The sequence below is a fragment of the Oncorhynchus gorbuscha genome, linkage group LG01 (assembly GCF_021184085.1).
Source record: "Oncorhynchus gorbuscha isolate QuinsamMale2020 ecotype Even-year linkage group LG01, OgorEven_v1.0, whole genome shotgun sequence".
Classification (NCBI taxonomy): Eukaryota; Metazoa; Chordata; class Actinopteri; order Salmoniformes; family Salmonidae; genus Oncorhynchus; species Oncorhynchus gorbuscha.
In genome coordinates this window covers 81,096,331-81,109,271 of record NC_060173.1, presented here as the reverse complement: position 1 = coordinate 81,109,271, position 12,941 = coordinate 81,096,331, and the positions used below count along the sequence as shown (strand labels likewise).

Here is a 12,941-nt window from a genome sequence, read left to right as displayed (position 1 = left end):
TGGAAGCTATTTTCTTGTTGACCATTTTAATTGAAAACAATCACTATAAAAAGGTACTTAATCGTTACTCAGAAATGATTTGATAGCAAGATAAAAACGACTGTATTGGACTTTAAGGTTGAGTAAGTAAGAATTGTCCACAAACGTACCGACATGTATATGATATGTAAATAGTTTATGATTAGTAAACACCATAGTGTAGTTATTTTGTTGGATACTTCTCAATATTAGCTGAAAGCATATATTTTTTAGACATTTTTTGCCATCAGGCTAGCTGTTGGGTCCGAAACAGATTCCTTAATCATGGTCATTTGTTGTGCAATGTAGACTCCTCCCCTCAGAGGCACGCGTTGCTAGGCAACACTCCTCTGTGGATAAAGCCAGTGTGAGAAACGTGCTAACAAACATTTCTGCAATGAAACTAAATAAATACTGCACTCTGACCCAGAACATATTTGCTAGATTCATTAGTGTTGTTAGACAAAGCAAGGGAAGTGAACTTCAATACGTGATGTAGCCTAGTTTTTTTGGAATTTTCAACTGTTGTTTGTAAGAAATTAATATGCTAGGTTCTGACATGACTCACTGCATCTTGAAAGTCTCTCCAAAGGCACCAGCTGTTTTTCAAATGGAGAACGTATAGGTGCAAGCTCTGCTAGTGCTACTGAACACAACTCCAAAGTATTTGAACTTTAACCCTGAGGAAATGCTGATACTCATTGTTGTTGATGAGTTTAAAGCAATCTTGGTGGGTCAGGCGTGAGATGTGGTTCCCCAACACAGCGAACACCTGGCTGTGGTAGGTGGGGTTTCGGTCAGAGAAACTCTGGTCAGGCTACACACCAGAGGGGACTGCACATGCTCACAAACAGCCACCTCTTCCCAAGTCTGTTCGACCCTTCCCCTTCTGTACAGGAGGGACAAAACATAGGGACTAAGAGAGAGAGAGGGAAAGAGCAGTTGAAGACTAGCTGAAGTGTTTTGAACTTCAGTTACCTTTAATCTGCTTACTTGTTGGCTAAATATTACAGTAACTATGGGTATGCATCATTGCCCTTAAATGCAGGAAGACACTCCCAGACCTGTTCTGACAAGTCTCTTCATCTACGTGGTGTAATTACAGCAAAGAATCTCCCAAGAGTAAACGCCTCAAGGGAAGGCTGTTTTTGCTTGTTGATTTAGATATTTAGGGATTAGGGAGTGAGAGAGATACTCATACAGATCACAGACTGACACTCACCCACAAGCAAACACATACCTGTCAGAGCAAACCTTCACGAGGTAGTACACACCCCTGGATACCACATCAGGATATGGACAAAATGGCTGGAAGAGAGAGTCACATTGACTGGAGCAGGCAGTTCACACATTGCTGAGAGAGACATAATTATATTAGTATATTTCAACTCAGAAATAAGGTAATGGCTAAAATGAAGCGGCAGGCCTTGTGGAAAATACAGTGCATTCAGACCCCTTGACTTTTCCCACAAGGCCTACTGCTTCATTGTAGTCATTCATGTATTTCTGAGGTAAAATATGCTAATATAAAATTATGTCTCTCTCAGCAATGTGTGAACTGCCTGCTCCAGTCAATGTGACTCTTTTAGTCTTTCTAAAACTGATAAAATGGTTGTTTTCTCATCTACACAAAATATCCAAAAATAAAAAAGCAAAAAGTTTTTGTATTTTTTTGCAAGGTATTAAAATAAACAGATATTACATTTGCATAAGTATTCAGACCCTTTACTCAGTACTTTGTTGAAGCACCTTTGGCAGCAATTACCTCAAGTCTTCTTGTGTGGTCCTTCTGTAGCTCAGTTGGTAGAGCATGGCGCTTGTAACGCCAGGGTAGTGGGTTCGATCCCCGGGACCACCCATACGTAGAATGTATGCACACATGACTGTAAGTCGCTTTGGATAAAAGCGTCTGCTAAATGGCATATATTATTATTATTATTATTATTCTTGGGTATGGCACTACAAGCTTGGCAAGCCTGTATTTGGGGAGTTTCTCCCATTCTTCTCCGCTGATCCTCTCAAGCTCTGTCAGGTTGGATGGGGAGCATTGCTGCACTGCTATGTTCAGAGACTTGTAACGTAGTAAAATCGTAGTAAAATCTTAGAAATTGTTGCATGTTGCATTTATATTCTTGTTCTGTGTACATGTGAAGTGGGTAAAACAGTATGTAAACATTATTTAAGTGATTATGTACATAGTGCAGCAGTCTCTAAGGTGCAGGGTTGAGTACCAGGTGTTGCCGGCTAGTAACAGTGACTAAAGTTCAGAGAATGGTACTGGGCGGAGGCCGTCTGGTGACTATTTAACAGTCTGATGGCTTGGAGAAAGGTGTTTTTCAGTCTCTCATTCGCAGCTTTAATGCACCTGTACTGTCTCCGCCTTCTAGATGATAGTGGTGTGAACAGGCCGTGGTTTGGAGGAATGAGGTCCTTGATTATCTTCTTGGTCTTCCTGTGACACCAGGTGCTGTAGATGTCCTGAAGAGCAGGCACATATACAGTATAGTTACAGTTCATGAGTGTGTGATATGGGGGTTGTTTTATTTTGACATTACAAAGAAAATCTTTTATAAACAATGGCATGTTGCACTGAGCCTTACTGTTGGTAAATCACATCAGCGTCCGATTTTCAGCTGTTGCAGATGCACCTCCCCAGACGTCACTCATTGACTTTGATCTACAGTCGGTTGCTTTCGCTTACTACTCAAACGTGCCCTGTATGTACAAATGAATGGGATATTTGAGTCTCTCTCTCCCCAATTGATGTTAAAATGTACACACATGGCCAAGGGGTCGGGCACCGCAAGTTATAAGACCAGGCTTTTTCGTTGTTCTCTCTCTTTTCTTTTCCTGACAATATGGTACGGTTACATAAGAAAGAAGGTTACTTAAGATTACTTAGCGTTAGCCACCTAGCAAACATTAGCCACAACAAATTGGAATTCACAACATAGCATACTTTTTCCAAATTCGTAACATATTGTACGAATTGCAATTCGTAACACATCATAGGAATTGCAATTTGTAACATATCATACGAAATGGATGATGGCCATCCACAAATTAATATATACCATATGAAATGTAACATATCATACTAATAGGAGTGTCCAAGATTTACATTTATTATGTTACATCTACCCCTGAGTCCAGGTTGACAGTGTTGTACCCTTTACTTATTTTTGGTTCACCACCAAGATTTTTGTACCTATTTAACGTGTGGAACCACAATAACCAGCATGTTGTTGAAATGCGGCCCATTGGACCCCTATATATGAATGGACCAAACCATCGATCACATGACACCATTCATTCATTCGATGCGTTTGTCCATTCATATCATTTTGTAAGTCGCTCTGGATAAGAGCGTCTGCTAAATGACTTAAATGTAAATGTAAATATACATACACACATATGTATGTGGACACCCCTTCAAATTAGTGGATTCGGCTCTCTTAGCCAAACCCATTGCTAACAGGCATTTAAAATTGATCACACAGCCATGCAATCTCCATAGACAAACATTGTCAGTAGAATGGCCTTACTGAAGAGCTCAGTGACTTTCAATGTGGCACCGTCATAGGATGCCACCTTTCCAACAAGTCAGTTCGTCAAATTTCTGCCCTGCTAGAGCTGCCCCGGGCAACTGTAAGTGCTGTTATTGTGAAGTGCAAACGTCTAGGATCAACAGCTCAGCCGCAAAGTGGTAGGCCACACAAGCTCACTGAACGCTGAAGTGTGTAAAAATGGCCTTTCCTCGGTTGCAACACTCACTAGAGTTTCAAACTGCCTCTGGAAGCAACAATGAAGTGGGTTTCCATTGCCGAGTAGCTGCACACAAGCCTAAGATCACCATGTACAATGCCAAGCGTTGACTGGAGTGGTGCAAAGCTCGCTGTCATTGGACTCTGGAGCAGTGGAAACGCCTTCTCTGGAGTGATGGATTACGCTTCACCATCTGGAATTCCGAACAAATCTGGGGTCAGAGGATGCCAGGAGAACGCTACCTGCCCAATACATAGTGCAAACTCTAAAGTTTAGTGGAGGAGGAATAATGGTCTGTGGCTGTTTTTCATGGTTCGGGATAGGCCCCTTAGTTCCAGTGAGGGGATATCTTAACGCCATAGCATACAATGACATTCTAGACAATTCTGTGCTTCCAAATTTGTGGCAACAGTTTGGTGAAGGCCCTTTCCTCCTTTTCAGCATGACAATATCCCCGTGCACAAAACGAGGTCCATTCAGAAATCGTTTGTCGAGATTGTTGTGGATGAATTTGACTGGCCTGCACAGAACCCCCTGACCTCAACCCAATTGAACACCTTTTGGAGGAATTGGAATGCCGACTGCGAGCCGGGTCTAATCACCAAACATCAGTGCCTGACCTCACTAAGTCCTCACAGCAATGTTTGAATAACTAGTGGAAAGCCTTCACAGAAGAGTGGAGGCTGTTATAGCAGCAAAGGGGGGGGGGACCAACTCCATATTAATGCACATGATTTTGGAATGAGATGTTCGACAAGCAGGTGTCCACATACTTTTGGTCTTGTAGTGTATACAATCATTGGGGAAGAGTCAATAGCGCATTGATGCCAAATTAAGTCGGTTAAGATGGCATAACAATTTAATCTGAGCGCTTATTCTTCTCTCGTGAAATTGCACTTGCATTACAATAAATAAAACCGACATACAAAAACAAGTGCATGGCATTTTATGGAAATTATTATTTTACATACACATTCACATCCTCAACAGAAGGCAATAATTGGGAAGGAATGTAGGCCTATGTGAGACAGGATATACAACCAAGTGGAATATCTGTGCAGTTATCAGCTAAGGAACACTATTACACAGAGCCACACACACAATAATCAATGTCCCATGTACCCTGAGAAGTCTTCCTCTTCTGTCTCATTGTCAGCCTGCACAGTGCCTGTGTGCGTTACAAGGTAGCCAGAGTGTGTCTCTGTGCTGCTGTCAGCATGTCTATTTGAATATTCAGAGTATATCCATGTGCAGACTGTCTTTGGCAGTGTCAGTACTAGGCCTGTATCCTCCTGTATCTCACTCTGAGATCTCATGCTGCCCGGTCGTAAGTTCCTCTGTAAGGAGTTGATGGGAAGTTGAGGCTTCTGCTCCTGTTTCGAAAATTCTAACAGAAAGTCTGTCTCCTCTTCACACTCACCCTCCTTTTCCCTCAATGCCCCCAGAGTCACAGAGAACAGATTGACATTACCAGAGGTCTCCTTCTCCTCCACCTCTCTTTCTTTCTCCTCCTTCTCCTCTCCACCCAACCCTCCAAGTCCCAAAGGTCTGGGTCGGTCTCTGTTAAAGCTGGAAATGACCCTCGCCTGTTCACCTGTGACCTCTCCCTGAGCCTGACATCCTAGCACCATCACACCCACAGGGGCTTCCCTTTCTCCTCAGCAGCAGCTACCTCAGAACTCAATCCCATAGAATGCCCTGCTGTGTCAAGGAGGGCTACGTTGGTCCCTGATGCATCCTGGGACTGTGTGGTGCTGGAGCTGCTGTCAGAGGAGAGCCCCGCAGCGCGGTCCATGTAGCCGTCGTTTCCCCCCTCTTCCTCATCATCCTCCTCCTCCTCCTCCTCCCCTGCTTGGTTAGAGTTCTCTCTGTCATGGTGTGTTTTTGATCTGCGGGCCTTCCCTTGTTCCTCTGTCGCAGAAGATATAGAGACCAAGTCAGGGATCGTCCGCTCTGGGATGAGGAAGTGGCCCTCCACCAGGGCAGTCTGCATGGGGGGAGAAGAGAGAGGCTGTGTTAAACACAGAAAGGTACAGTGACGTCAATTCCTGAATCTTATGGCTATAGATGTGTGTACACCCCTTTATGTGGACTACATGGGTGGCAGGGTTCCTCTTATAGTATTTTCCTACAGGAATTAGCATTGGCTATGTATTTGCATTGTGGCTTTGCATTTCTTAAGCTCCACAAATTCACATCCTAGATCCACAGATCAACATTGAAACAATGACAAAGAGTGAGATTGTGAGGTGTAGTTAGTTACAGATGTAGCCATTTCTCACCAGTCCTCTGGGTTGATGAGTCTTCAGCTTGCACAGGAACCCCGTGTAGAACAGGCCAAACGTGAGAACCATCAGACCTACCCCACTCACAATGAGGACAACAGACACTCCAGCTACAACAGCAGGGACTGAGAGGAGAGAGAGAGAGAGAATCATGATCAAATTGGGGCTCTGTGCAATTGGGATGAAACATTGACTTAGACTATAGACAATATTCACCTCTGTTGGGCTCCAGAACGCTGGTGTAAGCACATTTCCACCCAGAGGACCGTGTGTTGAGGTTGGTGATGATCCTTGTGTACACCCTCACACAGTACACCATACCCACCTCCAAGTTCTCCAGCATGTAAGCTAAATGAGTTGTTTGGGTCATTTGGGGCTGGAAATGAACATGAATGAAGAGTAATAATTCACAATGAAACGGTCCTCTATAGTTCACATCATAAAAAGAGTACAATTTGATACTGCAATGAAGACAAGGAAAGAATAGGCCTAGTTGTTTTTTTTACCTTTGTCTCTCCTGCTCTCTTCCAGTAGATGTCAAAAGATAATGATTTCCCATAGACCTTTTTAATAGTTTCTATCTCAAGCAGTGTGATGTTGATTTCCAGGCAGTTGCCACATCCATCCAAAGACAATATTGGAGAGCCAATAACAGCTAAGTAAGATATAATGGTACTGTAGCATCATTTCACACACAGATTAAACAATTTACAAAAACGTTACATCAGACACGTTCACACACAAATACATGCCTAGATTGTGTAATTTAATGTCGACCTGGATAATGTAAATAATTGCACTCACACAAACACCTATTCAAAATCTCTAGCAAAGAAATATCTTAACATTCCTACTGGCAAGACAAAATGGAGAGCAGACATACTCTGTGTGAAGGGGGTGAAGGTGGTCTCGACCACGGGTGACTCTGAGAGGTTGTGGAAGGCCGAAACACAGAATGTATACTCTTCTTTGGGGAACTTTAGATCCAGCCTATGACTTGTCACGTTGGTTTGATGTGGAACTTGCTGCCTGTGGTTTCCTCTGTTGAGACAGAAACAAGGAGGGTCATTTGTGTGTGGTGCCGAATATTAGCAAATAAAACAAAGAGCAGGCGAGTTGAATAACTTCATTAACAAAAAGTATGTTTGGTTCAATTCCAAATGATTCAAAAGTTTAATTTGTGTGGTCTTCAAACCTCAACAATATCTCATTCGCAGTGTTGTGAGACAGAATTGTATACCCATATCACTCAGTAGTTTTCTCTGGTCCATAATGAGTATTTAAAGTGGGGCAAAAACGTATTTAGTCAGCCACCAATTGTGCAAGTTCTCCCACTTAAAAAGATGAGAGAGGCCTATAATTTTCATCATAGGTACACTTCAACTATAACAGACCAAATGAGAAAAAAAATCCAGAAAATCATTGTAGGATTTTTTATGAATTTATTTGCAAATTATGGTGGAAAATTAGTATTTGGTCAAAAACAAAATTTTATCTCAATACTTTGTTATATACCATTTGTTGGCAATGACAGAGGGCAAACATTTTCTGTAAGTCTTCACAAGGTTCACACACTCTAGAGCAGTGATGTTTTGGGGCTGTTGCTGGGCAACACGGACTTTCAACTCCCTCCAAAGATTTTCTATGGGGTTGAGATCTGGAGACTGGCTAGGCCACTCCAGGACCTTGAAATGCTTCTTACAAAGCCACTCCTTCGTTGCCCGTGGCGGTGTGTTTGGGATCATTGTCATGCTGAAAGACCCAGCCACGTTTCATCTTCAATGCCCTTGCTGATGGAAGGAGGTTTTCACTCAAAATCTCACGATACATGGCCCCATTCATTCTTTCCTTTACACGGATCAGTCGTCCTGGTCCCTTTGTAGAAAAACAGCCCCAAAGCATGATGTTTCCACCCCCATGCTTCACAGTAGGTATGGTGTTCTTTGGATGCACCTCAGCATTCTTTGTCCTCCAAACACGACGAGTTGAGTTTTTACCAAAAAGTTATATTTTGGTTTCATCTGACCATATGACATTCTCCCAATCTTCTTCTGGATCATCCAAATGCTCTCTAGCAAACTTCAGACGGGCCTGGACATGGGCCTGGATGGTAGGCTTTGTTACTTTGGTCCCAGCTCTCTGCAGGTCATTCACTAGGTCCCCCCGTGTGGTTCTGGGATTTTTTCTCACTGTTCTTGTGATCATTTTGACCCCACGGGGTGAGATCATGCGTGGAGCCCCAGATTGAGGGAGATTATCAGTGGTCTTTGTATGTCTTCCATTTCCTAATAATTGCTCCCACAGTTGATTTCTTCAAACCAAGCTGCTTACCTATTGCAGATTCAGTCTTCCCAGCCTGGAGCAGGTCTACAATTTTGTTTCTGGTGTCCTTTGACAGCTCTTTGGTCTTGGCCATAGTAGAGTTTGGAGTGTGACTGTTTGAGGTTGTCGACAGGTGTCTTTTATACTGATAACAAGTTCAAACAGGTGCCATTAATACATTACATTTACATTTAAGTCATTTAGCAGACACTCTTATCCAGAGCGACTTACAAATTGGATACAGGTAACGAGTGGAGGAAAGAGGAGCCTCTTAAAGAAGAAGTTACAGGTCTGTGAGAGCCAGAAATCTTGCTTGTTTGTAGGTGACCAAATACTTACTTTCTACCATAATTTGCAAATAAATTCATTAAAAATCCTACAATGTGATTTTCTGGATTTTTTTCTCATTTTTTCTGTCATAGTTGAAGTGTACCTATAATGAACATTACAGGCCTCTCTCATCTTTTTAAGTGGAAGAACTTGCACAATTGGTGGCTGACTAAATACGTTTTTGCCCCACTGTATCTGTAGTTCAAACAAAACAAAGCTGTGTTTTCAGTAAGCTCATCTGTAAGACTTGTTGCATCCTCACCAGACCCCCAGCAGAAGAAAAAGTGGTTGATTATATTGCATTTCCTTGAAATTCACAGCCTTTTTAAAGTGGTAACACCTGCATAACAGTCTCTAGAGCAGATACTATGAGGGTGGAAACAACGACCACGATGACACAAAGCTGTATCTACGGTCAAGTGAAAGCAATACTTGAGAAAAAAACATTTCACACTGCAGTCAAATATTCCAGCCACAACACACTTGGTAAGACAGGCAAATTATGCTGAATAGGCTAATGTTGGTTAAAGGTAAAGGTTATAGCTTATGTCCAAAACAAACACTTTTCTCCACAAGTGAAACCCAAAATGCTCTGACTGAAGTTTGAACTTTCCAATGACTGTCACTCTGAAAAGCAATGATTTACTACTGTAATTATAGTGTTATTACATCTAACCTCTGAGACAATCCACAACCCAGTCATATAAAGTGTGTCATGGGAATCCGATCAACATCATTTGTCTAAAGTCCAATAACGTAACCACAATGCAGTAGTAGAATTATCCAACAAGATTAACACATACAAAATCATGACGATAGGTGACACTGTACTCCGTTTGAATTCAAAGTAACTGTCCAGTGTTTCCACCACTGCTAAATGCATATAGGCAAAAGCACTGGGTTTGGGCATACCTCAACAACAGAATGGTTTGGGAATAAACCGTCATTCAAAATATTGTGACAACCTGCGGATGATCTTGTACACGGTCCCAGGAGGTGTACCTGGACCGGCGCTCCAGCGTAGAACATGGTGGAAGTTGAGGGACTCTATGGAAACATTGACTGGAGCAGGGAGGGAGCACAGGGCTGAAAGGAAGAAGCTAATACAGTGAGGGCCATTACCATCAAACTCATAAAGATAACATACAGTTTATGGTACCACTATACTGCCCACAGACACAGACTGTTTGTGGGTGGGTATATATATATATGTGAGAGCAAATGTTCACAGTGTCTTATCCGAGGCCAGGTAGGCAGGTGCAGTAAATATATAACTTGCTGATGGTATCTGGCAGTAAAACTGGAATGCTATATTGAACCGGTTTTCTTTTTGTTAATATTTTTTACCCCTTTTTCTCCCCAATTTCGTGATATCCAATTGATAGTTACAATCTTGTCCCAACGCCGCAACTCCCGTATGGACTCGGCAGATCGAAGGTCGAGAGCCATGCGTCCTCCGAAACACAACCCTGCCAAGCCGCACTGCTTCTTGACACACTGCACGTTTAACCCGGAAGCAAGCTGCACCAATGTGTCAGAGGAAACACAGTACAACTGGCGACCGTGTCAGTGTGCATGCGCCCGGCGCACCACAGGAGTTGCTGGGACAAGGACATGCCGGCCAAACCCTCCCCTAACCCGGGCGCCGCTGGGCCAATTGTATACCGCCTCGCGGCCAGCTGCGACACAGCCCGGGATCGAAACCCGGATCTGTAGTGATGCCTCAAACACTGCAGTGCCTTACACGGAACACAAACCAGCTGCGTGCGTGCAGAAATGCATTTTGTCCCCCTACACCAAACGCGATCTTGACACGCAGGTTGAAATATCAAAAACTCTCAACCAATGACATTAATTTGGGGAAAGGCAGAAAAGCATTAGCTTGCAGCTCGCTAATTTGTCCTGGGATATAAACATTAGATTGTTATTTGACCTGAAATGCACAAGGTCCTCAACTCCGACAATTAATCCACACATAAAAACAGTCAACGGAATCGTTTCTAGTCATCGCTCCTCCTTCCAGGATTTTTCATGTTTAACTTATATGGTGATTGGCATCTAAACTTTCATAGTATTACCACGACAAACAGCAACAGTTCGTCTTTCAATCACCCATGTGGGTATAACCAATGAGGAGATGGCACGTGGGTACCTGCTTCTATAAACCAATGAGGAGATGGGAGAGGCAGGACTTGCAACGCGATCTGCGTCAGAAATAGGAATGACTTCTATTTTAGCCCTTGGCAATGCAGACACTCGTTGACGTGTGAGAGCAGTGTGGGTGCAATAATTGAATAATATAGATTCCTACATTTATTTTTCAAAGCTTGCGCACGTGACACGAGCGTTGTAGTCAGGGTATTAGACCACTGCGCCACTAAAATATTTTATTTTCCAGTTCAGTACAAAAACAGCTGCCAGAAATATAAGGTGGAATATTTAAGCTATAAGGCCCGAGGGGGTGTGGTATATGGCCAATATTCCATGGCTAAGGGCTGCTCTTAGGCACGACGCAACGCCTGGATACAGCCCTTGATATATGGACAATATTCCATGGCTAAGGGCTGTTCTTAAGCACGACGCAACGCAGAGTGCCTAGATACAGCCCTTAGCCGTGGTATATTGTTCATATATCACAAACCCCTGAGGTGCCTTATTGCTATTATAAACTATTACAACAACGTAATTAGAGCAGTAAAAATTTAAATGTAAAAATGTTGTCATACTCGTGGTATATGGTCTGATATGCCATGGCTGTCAGCCAATCAGCATTCAGGGATCGAACCACCCAGATCATAATGCTTATTATAAACTGGGAGGTTTGAGTTCTGAATGCTGATTGGCTGAAAGCCATGGTATATCAGACCGTATATCATGGGTATGATAAAACATTTATTTTTACTGCTCCAATTACGTTGGCAACCAGTTCATAATAGCAATAATGCACCTCAGGGGTTTGTGATATATGAACAATATACCACGGCTAAGGGCTGTATCTAGGCACTCTGCGTTGCGTCGTGCTTAAGAACAGCCCTTAGCCGTGGTATTTTGGCCTCCCTCATGCCTTATTGCTTAAATAACACACACTACAACAACATATATGATAGTGACAAAAACAGTACAGTCAGATGTTGAACCTGTTCTTAACAATGATTGGTGTTGGTAACTTACCATAGCCACACTGCACCATCAAATAAATAGTCAGAAGGAAATGTTTCATATCTTCTTATTTTTTAAACATCACATAGCCTAAGTCTTCTAACTCATGGTTGGTTATTGACCTGAAAAACAAACAAAAAAGATCGAATACAGAAAATAAACGTGTCCTGCTCACACAATAGGAAAGGTTGACACTACGATTCGATCCTGTACATAACTATTGTGAGGTTTGTATCCTATCAAACATGAAGATCAGGTTGAGACAGGAGAACAACACTTTACATCTAGGCTACTATCATTTATGTATTTGGTGTCGATAAGCCTTCTACAAGTCGTGAAATGATTGAACACAACAAACGATTTTTAGGATATAAAAAAAAACAGACCTGTAGTAATGAAAAGCCAGTTTTTCTATAATAAAATGATACATGCTACACTGTTTCTTGATCTGAACTAAATGCGGACGTTAATAAATAATTGTACCTGAAGACCTTGCGTTCCTTGAGGAATTCCATTCAGATGAAAGTGATGTTTACCTGTTCGTAAAAGCAGAAGCGAAAATATACATGTGAAAACATAGATATTAGATAGACGGTCTGAAGGAGCCAACACACGCAAAAAAAGAGTCAAGCAATCCGCGCTAAAGGATTTACAGTCCATAGACACACCCTATCCCCTCAGCCCTCAAATTAAGTGGACACTTGACGACTGACGAGTATACACCTGCAGGGCAAGGGAGGAAGGAATTATTTTTAAATGGCCAAACCTTGACCGGAAATTCGACACTCGTTCATCCCGCGATGTTTGTATTTTCAGCCACCGGTAACTTGTGGGTGCTTTAAATACGCTACAGTCAACTGAGTGCATGTTTGGACCGTACACCCCGGATTTGTGCGCGAATACACAACACTTTACGGTATCACCTGTTTTCTGGCAGGGAAATTAAACTCTCATCCGCAGAAACAGGCCAAAGCACAGAGTTTCTAAACCTAGAGGCGCCCCCGGATATAATGTTGAGCTGATGGGGAAATTCCATTGGCATCGTATTAACGCCAATTGTGT

General features: G+C 42.5%; 1 pseudogene; it reads right to left on the bottom strand.

Annotated features, from left to right (window-relative positions):
- Positions 1-4,593: 4,593 nt before the first annotated feature.
- Positions 4,594-12,637, bottom strand: LOC124043383 (annotated as a pseudogene).
- Between the last annotated feature and the right edge of the window lie 304 nt (positions 12,638-12,941).